Source organism: Ylistrum balloti, unplaced genomic scaffold (genome assembly GCF_031769215.1).
Source record: "Ylistrum balloti isolate Yb309-2 unplaced genomic scaffold, AGI_CSIRO_Ybal_v1 Utg370288, whole genome shotgun sequence".
In the NCBI taxonomy this organism is placed as follows: domain Eukaryota; kingdom Metazoa; phylum Mollusca; class Bivalvia; order Pectinida; family Pectinidae; genus Ylistrum; species Ylistrum balloti.
In genome coordinates this window covers 109,341-127,546 of record NW_026782219.1, presented here as the reverse complement: position 1 = coordinate 127,546, position 18,206 = coordinate 109,341, and the positions used below count along the sequence as shown (strand labels likewise).

Sequence of the window (18,206 nt, the reverse complement as noted above, 5' to 3'; positions counted from 1 at the left end):
CAACAAGGTATCACTGAAGTCAAACTGCACAGGTCAGCAACACCGATCAATACCGAGTATAAAGGTCACAGTGACAAGTTAATCATTTTAAGTTAATACAAACTTGCGAATTAAAAAAATGTTAAAAGTAACAAAACATATGTTAACGAAATACGTCACTTTCTCGAAAAAGTTTATCGAAAACCCTTGATTGCATCGTTTCATCCTGTCGTGCTTTATCATCTGGTCACTCGCTCCAAGTCAAAAGGTAGAAAAATGAAAGCAAAATAAAATATTTTCTTGAAAAAAAGCTTGAAATGAAATAAAACATTTTAAAAAAATCGAATATACTGATAACAAATATTTTGTATCAAATTTAGTCTCACCTTATTCGCCTCAAATTGCTTTCTTTTCTTGATTTCAAATGGTGATGTATTTTCTCGAAAACAAACTTTGTCCGATTCCAAAAGATTTTCGAACGAATAACTCACATGGGTTCTACAACTGTACCTACGGCTTTGCAAACAGAATGTAGGTATATACGTTAACACTGACACGAGCCCAACCCATCGATTCGCCAGTACGTGACGTATTCAAATGCAAAGGAGGCTCGTGGATAGTGCCATTTACAACTCAGGGGTGTACCATGCTGACCCACAAACCGATATAGATATATATATATATACACATGTACAAGAAAATAAGCCCGCCTACCTTCTGTTACGTTCTATCTTATTTTTGATTGTAAAACTTCCCTATTTAGAAAGTTTTTTTTTTTGCTAATAACGGGACTTTAGCGAAATTAGCTGAATAAGCATACCTGAATTAAACACAGTAACATAACACTACACATCACAGATAATTCAGCCCAGGAAAGTAGTGTGTGTATGTAAACAATTCATTCGCTGTATATATTAAACAACATAGGATGACCAAAGCCATGACAAGGAGTGAATGGGTATATTGAGAGAGAGAGAGAGAGAGAGAGAGAGAGAGAGAGAGAGAGAGAGAGAGAGAGAGAGAGAGAGAGAGAATTGAAACATTAAGTCATATTATAGAAATTTGACAAGTTGAACCAAAACGAGGATAAGGCTAGTTTTACAGCAGAAGTTACACAGGATGGGTAGAGTTTACTTTACAATGGATGAGTGAATACTTATGACAAACTACACACGACGCTTTATAGTAAATTTTACGAGAAATCAATAAAGACAAATGATAAACTATAAATACGGATTTTTTAACGTGGATGACAGAATCTACGGTGAAGTAAAACTCCCACGGGATGACTAGAGACTGACGTGAAGTAAAACACATCGGACGAGGTTAGCGTAAAGTAACAATGACATGGGACGAGAAGGGATTAGCGTAAAGTAACACTGACATTGGACGAGAAGAGATTAACGTAAGTAACACTGACATGGGACGAGAAGAGACTGACGTGAAGTAACACTGACATTGGACGAGAAGTGACTGACGTGAAGTAATACTGACATGGGACGAGAAGAGATTAACGTAAGTAACACTGACATTGGACGAGAAGTGACTGACGTGAAGTAACACTGACATTGGACGAGAAGTGACTGACGTGAAGTAACACTGACATTGGACGAGAAGAGATTAACATAAGTAACACTGACATTGGACGAGAAGTGACTGACGTGAAGTAACACTGACATTGGACGAGAAGTGACTGACGTGAAGTAACACTGACATTGGACGAGAAGTGACTGACGTGAAGTAAAATTGACATTGGACGAGAAGAGATTAACGTAAGTAACACTGACATTGGACGAGAAGTGACTGACGTGAAGTAACACTGACATGGGACGAGAAGAGATTAACGTAAGTGACACTGACATTGGACGAGAAGTGACTGACGTGAAGTAACACTGACATTGGACGAGAAGTGACTGACGTGAAGTAAAACTGACATGGGACGAGAAGTGACTGACGTGAAGTAAAATACATGGGACGAGGTTAGCGTAAAGTAACACTGACATTGGACGAGAAGTGACTGACGTGAAGTAACACTGACATTGGACGAGAAGTGACTGACGTGAAGTAACACTGACATGGGACGAGAAGAGATTAACGTAAGTGACACTGACATTGGACGAGAAGTGACTGACGTGAAGTAAAACTGACATGGGACGAGAAGTGACTGACGTGAAGTAAAATACATGGGACGAGGTTAGCGTAAAGTAACACTGACATTGGACGAGAAGTGAGATTAATGTAAAGTAACACTGACATGGGACGAGAAGTGACTGACGTGAAGTAAAACTGACATGGAACGAGAAGTGATTAACGTAAGTAACACTGACATGGGACGAGAAGAGATTAACGTAAGTAACACTGACATGAGACGAGAAGTTATTAACGTAAGTAACACTGACATGGGACGAGAAGAGATTAACGTAAAGTAACACTGACATGGGACGAGAAGTGACTGACGTGAAGTAACACTGTCATGGGACCAGAAGAGGCTGACGTGAAGTAAAACTGACATGGGACGAGAAGAGATTAACGTAAAGTAACACTGACATTGGACGAGAAGAGATTAACATAAGTAACACTGACATTGGACGAGAAGTGACTGACGTGAAGTAACACTGACATTGGACGAGAAGTGACTGACGTGAAGTAACACTGACATTGGACGAGAAGTGACTGACGTGAAGTAAAATTGACATTGGACGAGAAGAGATTAACGTAAGTAACACTGACATTGGACGAGAAGTGACTGACGTGAAGTAACACTGACATGGGACGAGAAGAGATTAACGTAAGTGACACTGACATTGGACGAGAAGTGACTGACGTGAAGTAACACTGACATTGGACGAGAAGTGACTGACGTGAAGTAAAACTGACATGGGACGAGAAGTGACTGACGTGAAGTAAAATACATGGGACGAGGTTAGCGTAAAGTAACACTGACATTGGACGAGAAGTGACTGACGTGAAGTAACACTGACATTGGACGAGAAGTGACTGACGTGAAGTAACACTGACATGGGACGAGAAGAGATTAACGTAAGTGACACTGACATTGGACGAGAAGTGACTGACGTGAAGTAAAACTGACATGGGACGAGAAGTGACTGACGTGAAGTAAAATACATGGGACGAGGTTAGCGTAAAGTAACACTGACATTGGACGAGAAGTGAGATTAATGTAAAGTAACACTGACATGGGACGAGAAGTGAATGACGTGAAGTAAAACTGACATGGAACGAGAAGTGATTAACGTAAGTAACACTGACATGGGACGAGAAGTTATTAACGTAAGTAACACTGACATGGGACGAGAAGAGATTAACGTAAAGTAACACTGACATGGGACGAGAAGTGACTGACGTGAAGTAACACTGTCATGGGACCAGAAGAGGCTGACGTGAAGTAAAACTGACATGGGACGAGAAGAGATTAACGTAAAGTAACACTGACATGGGACGAGAAGAGATTAACGTAAAGTAACACTGACAAGGGACGAGAAGAGACTGACGTGAAGTAAAACTGACATGGGACGAGAAGTGACTGACGTGAAGTAAAACTGACATGGAACGAGAAGTGATTAACGTAAGTAACACTGACATGGGACGAGAAGTGACTGACGTGAAGTAAAACTGACATGGGACGAGAAGAGATTAACGTAAAGTAACACTGACAAGGGACGAGAATTGACTGACGTGAAGTAAAACTGACATGGGACGAGAAGTGATTAACGTAAGTAACATTGACATGGGACGAGAAGAGATTAACGTAAAGTAACACTGACAAGGGACGAGAATTGACTGACGTGAAGTAAAACTGACATGGGACGAGAAGTGATTAACGTAAGTAACATTGACATGGGACGAGAAGAGATTAACGTAAAGTAACACTGACAAGGGACGAGAAGAGACTGACGTGAAGTAAAACTGACATGGGACGAGAAGTGACTGACGTGAAGTAACACTGACATGGGACGAGAAGAGATTAACGTAAAGTAACACTGACATGGGACGAGAAGTGACTGACGTGAAGTGAAACTGACATGGGACGAGAAGAGATTAACGTAAGTAACACTGACATGGGACGAGAAGAGATTAACGTAAAGTAATACTGACAAGGGACGAGAAGAGACTGACGTGAAGTAAAACTGACATGGGACGAGAAGTGACTGACGTGAAGTAACACTGACATGGGACGAGAAGAGATTAACGTAAAGTAACACTGACATTGGACGAGAAGTGACTGACGTGAAGTAAAACTGACATGGGACGAGAAGAGATTAACGTAAGTAACACTGACATGGGACGAGAAGAGATTAACGTAAAGTAACACTGACATGGGACGAGAAGAGATTAACGTAAAATATCACTGACAAGGGACGAGAAGAGACTGACGTGAAGTTAAACTTACGTGGGACGAGAAGAGACTGACTTGAAGTTAAACTGACGTGGGTCGAGAAGATATTAACGTAAAGTAAGACTGGCATGGGACGAGAAGTGACTGACGTAAAGTAAAACAGACATTGGATAAGCAGAGATTAAGATAAAGTTGCAAAAATGAATACAGATAAAGTAAAAGTTACACAGGATGAGTAGAGACTAAGGTAAAATAACAGTTATTAATTATACAACCTCAAAGAGGAGGCGAGTAAAAACATTTCGTTTCACGTAAAGTTATTGTTAAATATACCTATTTGTCATTAACAGCTTCCACGATTCCGAAATAAAATTTCAATATTTCTTAACTTTTGTTACGCTAAACATTTGCATGGGGTGCTTTGATGTATTTGTATTAAAGTAACAACCCTTTCAAATTATACAAGGGATATGCTGAAACGTCACAAACGTCAGGTCTGCATTGTCAAAACTGAAACAAAAATTGTAACAGATGGTCTAAATTCGACATTACAATTTCTGAAGAAAAAAACATACCCATATGAGCCATCAAACGTCCCGTATGATACGGCAATACACCATGGCATTCCTCTTATAACGATGGAATGTGCTACATCCTATTTGCCGAAGCATATTAGATAAGGTTTCACAGATAATAACCAGAGTTAGTTTTGTCTCATTTTACTTGATCTAGTGTCAGAAGCAATAACGTGGGTTACATTTGTCACGTCCTACTAGATACAGTATCACAGGTAATTATCTTAGTTACATGTGTCACATCCTACTAGATACAGTATCACAGGTAATTATCTTAGTTACATGTGTCACGTCCTACTAGATACAGTATCACATGCATCTTAGTAACATGTGTCACGTCCTACTAGATACACTATCACAGGTAATTATCTTAGTTACATTTGTCACATCCTACTAGATACAGTATCACAGGTAATTATCTTAGTTACATTTGTCACGTCCTACTAGATACAGTATCACAGGTAATAATCTTAGTTACATTTGTCACATCCTACTAGATACAGTATCACAGGTAATTATCTTAGTAACATGTGTCACGTCCTACTAGATACAGTATCACAGGTAAATATTTTAGTAGCATGTGTCACGTCCTACTAGATACAGTATCACAGGTAATTATCTTAGTTACATTTGTCACATCCTACAAGATACAGTATCACAGGTAATTATCTTAGTAACATGTGTCACGTCCTACTAGATACAGTATCACAGGTAATTATCTTAGTTACATGTGTCACATCCTACTAGATACAGTATCACATGTAAATATCTTATTTACATTTGTCACATCCTACTAGATACAGTATCACATGTAATTATCTTAGTAACATTTGTCACGTCCTACTAGATACAGTATCACAGGTAATAATCTTAGTTACATTTGTCACGTCCTACTAGATACAGTATCACAGGTAATTATCTTAGTAACATTTGTCACATCCTACTAGATACAGTATCACAGGTAATTATCTTAGTAACATTTGTCACATCCTACTAGATACAGTATCACAGGTAATTATCTTAGTAACATGTGTCACGTCCTACTAGATACAGTATCACAGGTAATTATCTTAGTAACATTTGTCACATCCTACTAGATACAGTATCACAGGTAATTATCTTAGTAACATTTGTCACATCCTACTAGATACAGTATCACAGGTAGTTATCTTAGTAACATTTGTCACATCCTACTAGATACAGTATCACAGGTAGTTATCTTAGTAACATTTGTCACATCCTACTAGATACAGTATAATTCGTAATTATCTCATGTTAATTATTTTTAGTTATATTTCTCATAACCCACTTGATAAGGAATTACATACAATCATCATAGTAACATTTGTCATAATCTTCTTCATAAGGTGTCATATGCAACAAACTTATTTACATTTCTCATAATCTATTACATAAAGTGTCAAACACGAATTAGTTAAATTTCTCATAATCTGCTTGATCAGATATCATAGGTAATTACTTTTTTATTATTTTTTTTCTCATCTTACCTGGTACCATATACAATTATCCTATTTAACTTTGTTCCTGGCCATTAGGTATGAAAGGCAATTTTCTGAGTTATATTTGTCACGATTTACATTATTTACAATCTTTCTATCATCCATCATCCAAGTTACATTCTCCCTGCCTACTTAGTAGGTTGATATCTATTATCGTCCAAGTTACATTCGCCCATGCCTACTTAGTAGGTTGATATCATCGATCATCCAAGTTACATTCTCCATGCCTACTTAGTAGGTTGATATCTATTATCATCCAAGTTACATTCTCCATGCCTACTTAGTAGGTTGATATCTATTATCATCCAAGTTACATTCTCTATGCCTACTTAGTAGGTTGATATCTATTATCATCCAAGTTACATTCTCCATGCCTACTTAGTAGGTTGATATCTATTATCATCCAAGTTACATTCTCCATGCCTACTTAGTAGGTTGATATCTATTATCATCCAAGTTACATTCGCCCATGCCTACTAAGTAGGTTGATATCTATTATCATCCAAGTTACATTCTCTATGCCTACTTAGTAGGTTGATATCTATTATCATCCAAGTTACATTCTCTATGCCTACTTAGTAGGTTGATATCTATTATCATCCAAGTTACATTCTCCATGCCTACTTAGTAGGTTGATATCTATTATCATCCAAGTTACATTCTCCATGCCTACTTAGTAGGTTGATATCTATTATCATCCAAGTTACATTCTCCATGCCTACTTAGTAGGTTGATATCATCGATCATCCAAGTTACATTCGCCCATGCCTACTTAGTAGGTTGATATCTATCATCATCCAAGTTACATTCTCCATGCCTACTTAGTAGGTTGATATCATCGATCATCCAAGTTACATTCGTCCATGCCTACTTAGTAGGTTGATATCATCGATCATCCAAGTTACATTCTCCATGCCTACTTAGTAGGTTGATATCATCGATCATCCAAGTTACATTCTCCATGCCTACTTAGTAGGTTGATATCATCGATCATCCAAGTTACATTCGCCCATGCCTACTTAGTAGGTTGATATCATCGATCATCCAAGTTACATTCTCCATGCCTACTTAGTAGGTTGATATCATCGATCATCCAAGTTACATTCTCCATGCCTACTTAGTAGGTTGATATCATCGATCATCCAAGTTACATTCTCCATGCCTACTTAGTAGGTTGATATCATCGATCATCCAAGTTACATTCTCCATGCCTACTTAGTAGGTTGATATCATCGATCATCCAAGTTACATTCTCCATGCCTACTTAGTAGGTTGATATCTATTATCATCCAAGTTACATTCTCCATGCCTACTTAGTAGGTTGATATCTATTATCATCCAAGTTACATTCTCCATGCCTACTTAGTAGGTTGATATCTATTATCATCCAAGTTACATTCTCCATGCCTACTTAGTAGGTTGATATCTATTATCATCCAAGTTACATTCTCCATGCCTACTTAGTAGGTTGATATCTATTATCATCCAAGTTACATTCTCCATGCCTACTTAGTAGGTTGATATCATCGATCATCCAAGTTACATTCTCCATGCCTACTTAGTAGGTTGATATCTATTATCATCCAAGTTACATTCTCCATGCCTACTTAGTAGGTTGATATCATCGATCATCCAAGTTACATTCTCCATGCCTACTTAGTAGGTTGATATCATCGATCATCCAAGTTACATTCTCCATGCCTACTTAGTAGGTTGATATCATCGATCATCCAAGTTACATTCTCCATGCCTACTTAGTAGGTTGATATCATCGATCATCCAAGTTACATTCTCCATGCCTACTTAGTAGGTTGATATCATCGATCATCCAAGTTACATTCTCCATGCCTACTTAGTAGGTTGATATCTATTATCATCCAAGTTACATTCTCCATGCCTACTTAGTAGGTTGATATCATCGATCATCCAAGTTACATTCTCCCATCAGTAGGTTGATATCATCGATCATCCAAGTTACATTCTCCATGCCTACTTAGTAGGTTGATATCATCGATCATCCAAGTTACATTCTCCATGCCTACTTAGTAGGTTGATATCTATTATCATCCAAGTTACATTCTCCATGCCTACTTAGTAGGTTGATATCTATTATCATCCAAGTTACATTCTCCATGCCTACTTAGTAGGTTGATATCTATTATCATCCAAGTTACATTCGCCCATGCCTACTTAGTAGGTTGATATCTATTATCATCCAATTTACATTCTCCATGCCTACTTAGTAGGTTGATATCTATTATCATCCAAGTTACATTCGCCCATGCCTACTTAGTAGGTTGATATCATCGATCATCCAAGTTACATTCGTCCATGCCTACTTAGTAGGTTGATATCTATTATCATCCAAGTTACATTCTCCCATGCCTACTTAGTATGCATCCTCAGACAAAAGACGGAATTCCGCTATGTTATAAAAATGGTTTCCTCTTGAAAACATCTCTGACCGAAATACCATGGTGACTTCTTAATGTAATGTGTGATTGTGTAACGTCATTATATCATCACCTCATGCCTTCTGATGTAATCATATAAACACAGCATTTATATGCATATATATATATTGATGTGGTGGTGTTTATTAACATGAAAATATGACTTCATGATAACGTCTTTAATCTACGATAAATCTATGACTGATCAATGATAATGTCTATGACTTATACATATGTATGTGATAATGTCCATTATCTATAATAATATATATTATCTATAGTAATGTCCATTATCTATAATAATGTATATGATCTATAATATGTCTGTGATCAATAATATATATGATCTATAATATCTATGATCTATAATAATATATATGATCTAGAATATGTATGTGATAATGTCCATTATCCATAATGATATATATTATCTATAGTAATGTCTATGATCTATAATAATATCTATGATCTATAATAATATCTATGATTTATAACATGTCTATGATCTATAATAATATCTATGATCTATAACATGTCTATGATCTATAACATGTCTATGATCTATAATAATGTCTATGATCTGTAATAATATCTATGATCTGTAATAATATATATGATCTATAATATGTATATGATATATAACATGTCTATGATCTATAATAATATCTATGATCTATAATAATGTCTATGATCTATAATAATGTCTATGATCTATAATAATATATATATGATCTATAATAATGTCTATGATCTATAATAATGTCTATGATCTGTAATAATATCTATGATCTGTAATAATGTCTATGATCTATAATAATATCTACGATTTATAATAATATCTATGATCTATAATATGTCTATGATCTGTAATAATGTCTATGATCTGTAATAATACCTATGATCTGTAATAATGTCTATGATCTATAATAATATCTATGATTTATAATAATATCTATGATCTATAACATGTCTATGATCTATAATAATGTCTATGATCTATAATAATATATATATATGATTTATAATAATATATATGATCTATAACATGTCTATGATCTATAACATGTCTATGATCTATAACATGTCTATGATCTATAATAATATCTATGATCTATAATAATGTCTATGATCTATAATAATGTCTATGATCTATAATAATATATATATGATCTATAATAATATATATGATCTATAATAATATCTATGATCTATAATAATGTCTATGATCTGTAATAATATCTATGATCTGTAATAATGTCTATGATCTGTAATAATGTCTATGATCTATAATAATATATATGATTTATAATAATATCTATGATTTATAATAATATATATGATCTATAATATGTTTATGATCTATAACATGTCTATGATCTATAACATGTCTATGATCTATAATATGTTTATGATCTATAATAATATATATGATCTATAATAATGTCTATGATTTATAATAATATCTATGATCTATAACATGTCTATGATCTATAACATGTCTATGATCTATAATAATATATATGATCTATAATAATGTCTATGATCTGTAATAATGTCTATGATCTATAATAATGTATATGATCTGTAATAATGTATATGATCTATAATAATATCTATGATTTATAATAATATCTATGATCTATAATAATGTCTATGATCTATAATAATATATATGATCTATAATAATGTCTATGATCTATAATAATATATATGATTTATAATAATGTCTATGATCTATAATAATATCTATGATCTATAATAATATCTATGATTTATAATAATATCTATGATCTATAATAATATCTATGATCTATAATAATGTATATGATCTATAATAATATCTATGATCTATAATAATGTCTATGATCTATAATAATATATATGATCTATAATAATGTCTATGATCTATAATAATGTCTATGATCTATAATAATGTCTATGATCTATAATAATATCTATGATCTATAACATGTCTATGATCTATAACATGTCTATGATCTATAACATGTCTATGATCTATAATAATATCTATGATCTATAATAATATCTATGATCTATAATAATGTCTATGATCTGTAATAATGTCTATGATCTATAATAATGTCTATGATCTATAATAATGTCTATGATTTATAATAATATCTATGATCTATAATAATGTCTATGATCTATAATAATATCTATGATCTATAATAATGTATATGATCTATAATAATATCTATGATTTATAATAATATCTATGATCTATAATAATATATATGATCTATAATAATGTCTATGATCTATAATAATGTCTATGATCTATAACATGTCTATGATCTATAATAATGTCTATGATCTGTAATAATATCTATGATCTATAATATATATGATCTATAATAATGTCTATGGTCTATAATATCTATCATCTATAATAACTATTACCTATAATATCTATTACCTATAATATCTATCATCTATAATATCTATGATCTATAATATCTATTATCTATAATAAAATCTTTCATCTATATTAATGTCTATTATCTATAACATCTAAGATTTATAATAATATCTATGATATATAATAATGTATATGATCTATGATGAAGCGTCTATCATTTATTACAATGTTTGTGCTCTGTGATAATGTACATATTTGAAATATCAGTTGCGGACGACAGGTATAAAATTAGTAAAGCATATTGAGCAGGTGCTATGAAATAAGCATCCGCTTGCAAAATTACTTTAGATCACAGAGGTCTGGAAAAAATACAACAATGTATGGATATTTTTTCTTTTATCAACTCGGGAATACGTCTTGTTGTAAAATATTTTGAAGTATGTTTTCAGTATCCCGCACCCTTGACATTAAAAATTCTTATCACAAGCTTTAGAAGCCAGACCTCAGAAAAATACACACAAGGAGAGCAATGCTGCTGATAAAGATAACTAAGATAAATAAAAAAAACTAGATTAGCTACAAAACTACATGTGTGTATTTATCAGTAAATAACGTTTCGGTGTATCTACATGACTAATACATCGGGAGAATATCTGTTGGACCTCGAGCACCTGTTACGTGTATTGTACCGCCGGATTATATATGTGTGTTTACTGAAACCCGCATTTCATATATAGAATAGGTTAATACAACACACGTCTCCACAAATATAACAGATGGTCAGTTTATTACAGTGTATAGGTCTAACTACAAACGAAATGATATATTTCAATTAATGCTGGGATTCAAGAGGTTGAAGATATTTTCTTTTCATAGGCTACTATTCCAGTTTTGTTCAAATCACAGAATCTCCTCTAAAATGTCATATATTGCTTCTCAAGTTAAATTACACAATGTTTAAGTATTTCCCATTTACAATATGTCGATTTTTTTTATCTTGAGGAATCACAACACTATATTCTTAATCAACAATGTCTGAACCAACTCAAACATGAGGATAGGATTATTGAAAGGCGCTTCAACAATGCTTTTGGAAAATTATAAAAAATGTTTAAAATATTCAGTATATCACGGTGTCACGTTTCGCGATCAGACTGCTAATGTATTACGGCAAATGATAATTGCAACCTGTCGTTGCTTCAGGATATATAGTCTATAGTATGTCATTTTAGAAATACATATTTGTTTTGGAAAGTTTCGTTTAATTTCTAAATTCGTTATCAAAAGAATCGTCATATTAAAAAGCAACAGAATATCTATACTACGTTGTAAAATTTTGCCGATTTTGCAGAAAAATCGCAATGAGAACCAAAAGTTCGCAAGCTGTCTCTGCACTTAACAGTTGCGATGACTCATTCAAGCAAACGACCCCATTGATTGATCGAAAAAGTGTAGCTATAGGTCATGCCTGTATCGTCTACCTGTCTGAAGCACAAACAAACTTGTCTATCACAAGTAGGTTGTACGACAAATTTAAGGCCGACCAGCGGGCCTGTTGTACCCTTAAAAGCGTAATATTACGTGCGTTTCGGCAGAAACTCTACAAACAACATAATCGCTTGCATTTAAACAACTTTCACACCAGCGAACACAATGATAAATTAAAGTCATATTGATCTGGTCAGCAATATAAATCTGGGTTATCTCTTGTCAACATAACCGGGAAATCATTGACTGTTTTTCGTGGCTACGTGTGTTTGTTTTTGGAATAGAGTAAGGAAGTTTGATTTTGCCCAGGTGATAGGACATATCATTGTCAATTAGTTATCATAATGAGAATATCCTTTACCAAGCGTCATACCGAGCAGGATGACATTAGTGTACTGATATCTCGTCTAAAGTTAGACCTAAAATTATATACAAAAACAGCAAGTATTTGTTTAATTAAAGCAAGGAAAGACACCAATTATAATTGTTGGAGCAAGATCTGCACCGATCCGAATAAAGTATATGCTGTGATATGAATATTTGATAAAATGATATATGCAGCTTCTACTTAAAAAAAGATATTTCTGAGACGTATTCTATAGCTATTTGTATGCTAAACATGCTTGAGACACCCATATTGTGAACAAGAATGGCTGTTTGTGTTCAAAATACAAAGCAGGCTACTTTACACAGCGTGATGCTGACTCACATCTGGCAGTGAATATATATCACAGCGACAACTTATCAGCTGTGACCATCACTGACATAGGGTGTAAGAGGGGCGTTATGAGTCATGATAATTATATATAACGTGTTATAATTCCTTAATTTGCATCTATGATTCCTTCAAAATGTACATTTACTCTATTAGCGCCCATGCCTCTCTTACTTATTCGCAATACAAGTCGCGCGATGAAGTTGTGACGTCACGATGCACCATTGAAGCAAACTTTATATGAAGGGGAGATAACTACGCTCTCCGTTCATTTTTACACCTATATTGCGGTATGTATGTATAATTAGTGTTTATATCGTCGGAAATATATCTTACAAGTTCGGTTACTCGTCATTATGAAAATTAAATCTTATAATAGCAATATTTCCATGGGAGAATTACTAAAAATGTTTATTCAAATTCCAAAAACAAACTGTTATTTAAAAGCATCTATTTTCAGTCGATTTTGTACCTCCAAACATCACTCCTTCATTTGTGACGTCAGTAACATTCGAAGTTTAGTGACTTTACATTGCATTTCAGTAAAAATCACTATTGCGGGTTCAAACTTGCAGATGGTTGAACGTAGCTTTAGTGTAACAATATAGTCCCAGCAAATTCCGCGTTTCCTGTTAGCAGCGCAAAGGCGGCAAAACATCCTTACGGCACACAAGTGACATTCCTTTCGGTACAAGTGACAACCACTAGTTTGAAATAAACCAACTCAAATGTTTATGTCGTTTTCAATTGATTTGTTTAAAAGAAGCTAAAAATGTATTAATTTACGTACTCAAAAGTTGACGCAAACTTAAGGTTATCGGTAACTACTCGAGACTCAAAACTGTTGTTTTTTCCGATATATTGGTAGACTTGTAAAGATGTCCATTTATTTTGAGGAAATAACATCATCAATGAATACAAGTTAGAGTTATAAATAGACTAATTTAAAAAATGACAAAATATAAAAGAAAGATTTTATAAATCATAGCTTCAATATTGAATGTCAAGACTTGAGTTATAAGTTATGTTTGGTATAAATCTTGTTGTTGTGGTCACCGTGTACACGACTTGAACGATATCTTTATGTTGTGTTACCCTAGTTCTGACTACGGAGAATTGTCTATAACATGTAAATATAACAAGTACCTGTCAGATCTCCTAGGTCGCTGAGAAGGTTTTATTAGATGTTACGACAGCTTTAAACAGAGGTGTTTATCATCTGTGACGTTAAGTCAAACACATTAAAGTCAGACGTATCCATGAATCTGTCAACCTGTTCTAAACATATTAGGTTTTACATTAAGTAAATTTCATATCAACAAATAGATATCATTTACATCACCGACAACCTTCAATTTAAAGAACGATGACACATACGGCCCAATAATCGTTACATGGAAATTTTTTTTTATAATAATTGAGGTTTATTTTTCCTGTACCGAGTACAATATATTTGAAATATATCCTAACATAAGTAAATATGTTGCAAACACTTATATATTGCATTGTATATTCAATTTTACAAGTTTTATAAGTTGTATTTATGACGGGGAAATCTCATATACCGGAAGCGGATGTCCAGGAAATACCAGCTATTCCGGAATATCACCACAACTTTAAACTTAATTCGGCCAGTGGAGCGACTTTATCGTTTACAATAATCTCGTAATGTACAGCAATCGTGACCAGTGACGTGAAAGAAAACAATTATTCTGTGTTTTCTCTTATAAACAGCCATATTGGTAGTAGTATCTACTTTCCAGACATGGACAAGGAGATCTTACAACTGACACACATGTGAATGGTGATTTCCTATACATTTGTAGAAACAGTTGAGCCAGCTAATGCATTAAACTATATCATATAGCTATTTCGTACTTAAAGGACTCGTCAGTGTTACCGAGGGTTTAAATTTTGAAACCTATAAGACGACTGCAGGAAATCCAAAGTATATCTAGATGGGGAAGTGGACTATCCCATACAGCTATTTCGTACTTAAAGGACTCGTCAGTGTTACCGAGGGTTTAAATTTTGAAACCTATAAGACGACTGCAGAAAATCCAAAGTGATATGTTGATGGGGAATAGACTACCTCATGGTGACTACAATACATATTTGTTCCTAAAATACCTAGATTACATGCAACATGAATGACATATCAACCATCATATGAATAATCGTGAAAACAAACCAGAAATTATACAATGATACAAACAACAAAATATCTATTCGATGATTCAAAGTTATGACCACGTGCTCTGCGAATGTGTAATATCTGTGACCTCCGCGCCCAAAAATATCCCTAACTGGGTACTGATAGCAAAACTGTATTTCTCATATCTATTGGCATGTCAGATCTGCCTAATGAACCGACATGTATACATTATCATGTGGTTTACCCATCCCGAACACTTAGACAGACATTAGGGGTGTCCGTTATCTCAGTACGCTATACCAACAGTCCAGGTCGGGGTCACACATGGACAACAAGCTTACTTACACGTGTATTTAGTCTCTGCCAGTCGGTCATTAGGACACAGCATTATTAGCAATATTGGCAAAGTAAAGAACAATAGAGGGAAAATCTTGATGAAAACACCTTTATTTAGAAACTTATCCCAAGTTTCATGAACACATGTACCAAATCAATCAGTGGACCATCTCTCAAAACAATTATCGCTTAGAGGCTTCTACGATCAAAATATTTCATTTGTCTGCACTATCTACAAAATAATATCAACAGAACGACTTGCAAAATATATGTACCAGCATCTATCAAGTCTTTGATTTGATATATCAAGACGAAATTAATATGTACATGAAAGCAACATATATCTTTATATATATAGTGTGTAGTTGTTAGCTTTACAACTCTTATTGATGTAACTGTTTTGAGCACCTTTGGCTACAGGACCTCGTTTTCTATTTAAGAACACTAAGTATGATATCTCCAGTAATCAAGAGAAGTCTGTTAAACGTACATGGACAATATGTACATTTGAAGCTTTTGCAGTGTTGTAGAGGTACGTATATGGTTTAACAAAATTTTTATTTGTTTATGATTTTCAGAAATCAAATGTTACAAAAACTAGTGCACTTCCCTAGCTAGATTGTGACATTTCTGTCGATCACGTTGTATTTTTTCTCAGATTCCTTCAGGCTTCAAACTTTAAGCTCATGACATCACCGACAAGTCCTGGGAAGACGAAACAGCTGTATGATGCGGTTTTGATAATCACTGGCTCTATCTGATTCTTAATTTGTATAAAAAGGTGTTTTTCACTTGTGTCTTTGTTCACTCTTTAAAATTATTCATACAGAAACTTTAACGCTCAGAACAATACGACTAACACATCTCCACAAGAGATCTTTAAAGAAATGATAATAATTTCAAAAAGCATATATTAAGAAATAATTTTATCTGTAATATGTGCAATTACTGCAAAGAGGTAGAAAATAAACGCAAATGTGAATGACCTAAGATACTAACGATAGCTCAGATCGAAATTATCTCAGCTCAATGTGCCATTTACATGTGATCTTGATGATATTAATGTAAGATTGTGGCAATATCTGCCTAAAATTGAGACAATTATGTCGATTGTCAAGTAGAAGAGTCATCATAAGAGGTCAAATAAGTACAACGAAGGTGTATGTAAGTGGTTGAGATGTTTGTGGTAGGGACGTGTTAGTGGTAATTATGTCTGGTCAAATATAGAAAACACACTTAAGTAAAACTTTCGATCAAGTTCATGTTAGCATACCCTAAAACCTCGAAAACAATTCGACCTCAAAAATAAGCCTATCATACATAAGCATGCATTTGCCTACTTTTAAAGATTGTACAATAGACACACCAGTGAATAGCAACTTTTAAATCAACTTTAAGTAAGATGCAGTTGTAAATAAATTAAACTGCGTCATACAGCTATTTCGTCCTTCTAGGACTCGTCAGTAATGCTACACTATACAGCTGTTTCGTCCTTCTAGGACTCGTCAGTGATGCTACATCACATAGCTGTTCCGTCCTTCTAGGACTCTTCATTGATGCTACATCATACAGCTGTTTCGTCCTTCTAGGACTCGTCAGTGATGTTACACTATACAGCTGTTTCGTCCTTCTAGGACTCGTCAGTGATGCTACACTACACAGCTGTTTCGTCCTTCTAGGACTCGTCAGTGATGCTACACTACACAGCTGTTTCGTCCTTCTAGGACTCTTCATTGATGCTACACTATACAGCTGTTTTGTCCTAAGACAAGTCAGTATGCTACAATATACAGCTGTTTTGTCCTAAGACAAGTCAGTATGCTACAATATACAGCTGTTTCGTCCTTCTAGGACTCGTCAGTGATACAGCTGTTCTAGGACTTGTCATGCTACATCACATTGCTGTTCCGTCCTTCTAGGACTCTTCATTGATGCTACCTCATACAGCTGTTTCGTCCTTCTAGGACTCGTCAGTGATGTTACACTATACAGCTGTTTCGTCCTTCTAGGACTAATCGTCAGTGATGCTACACTACACAGCTGTTTCGTCCTTCTAGGACTCGTCAGTGATGCTACACTACACAGCTGTTTCGTCCTTCTAGGACTCTTCATTGATGCTACACTATACAGCTGTTTTGTCCTAAGACAAGTCAGTAATACTACAATATACAGCTGTTTCGTCCTTCTAGGACTCTTCAGGACTCTTCATTGATGCTACATCATACAGCTGTTTCGTCCTTCTAGG

General features: G+C 34.4%; 1 protein-coding gene across 2 annotated transcripts in view; it reads right to left on the bottom strand.

Moving 5' to 3' along the window:
• Window positions 1-18,206, bottom strand: part of LOC132552910 (cell surface glycoprotein 1-like) — a 34,505-nt gene that overhangs the window by 12,640 nt on the left and 3,659 nt on the right. Inside the window, exon 1 of one of the 2 annotated variants that reach the window (XR_009554341.1) lies at window positions 366-1,187. The exons of the other annotated variant lie outside the window; for it this stretch is intronic. The gene's annotated coding sequence lies outside the window, so the exon portion shown is untranslated. Of the gene's footprint in view, window positions 1-365; window positions 1,188-18,206 lie in introns of those variants that run through there. 2 annotated transcript variants of the gene reach the window in all.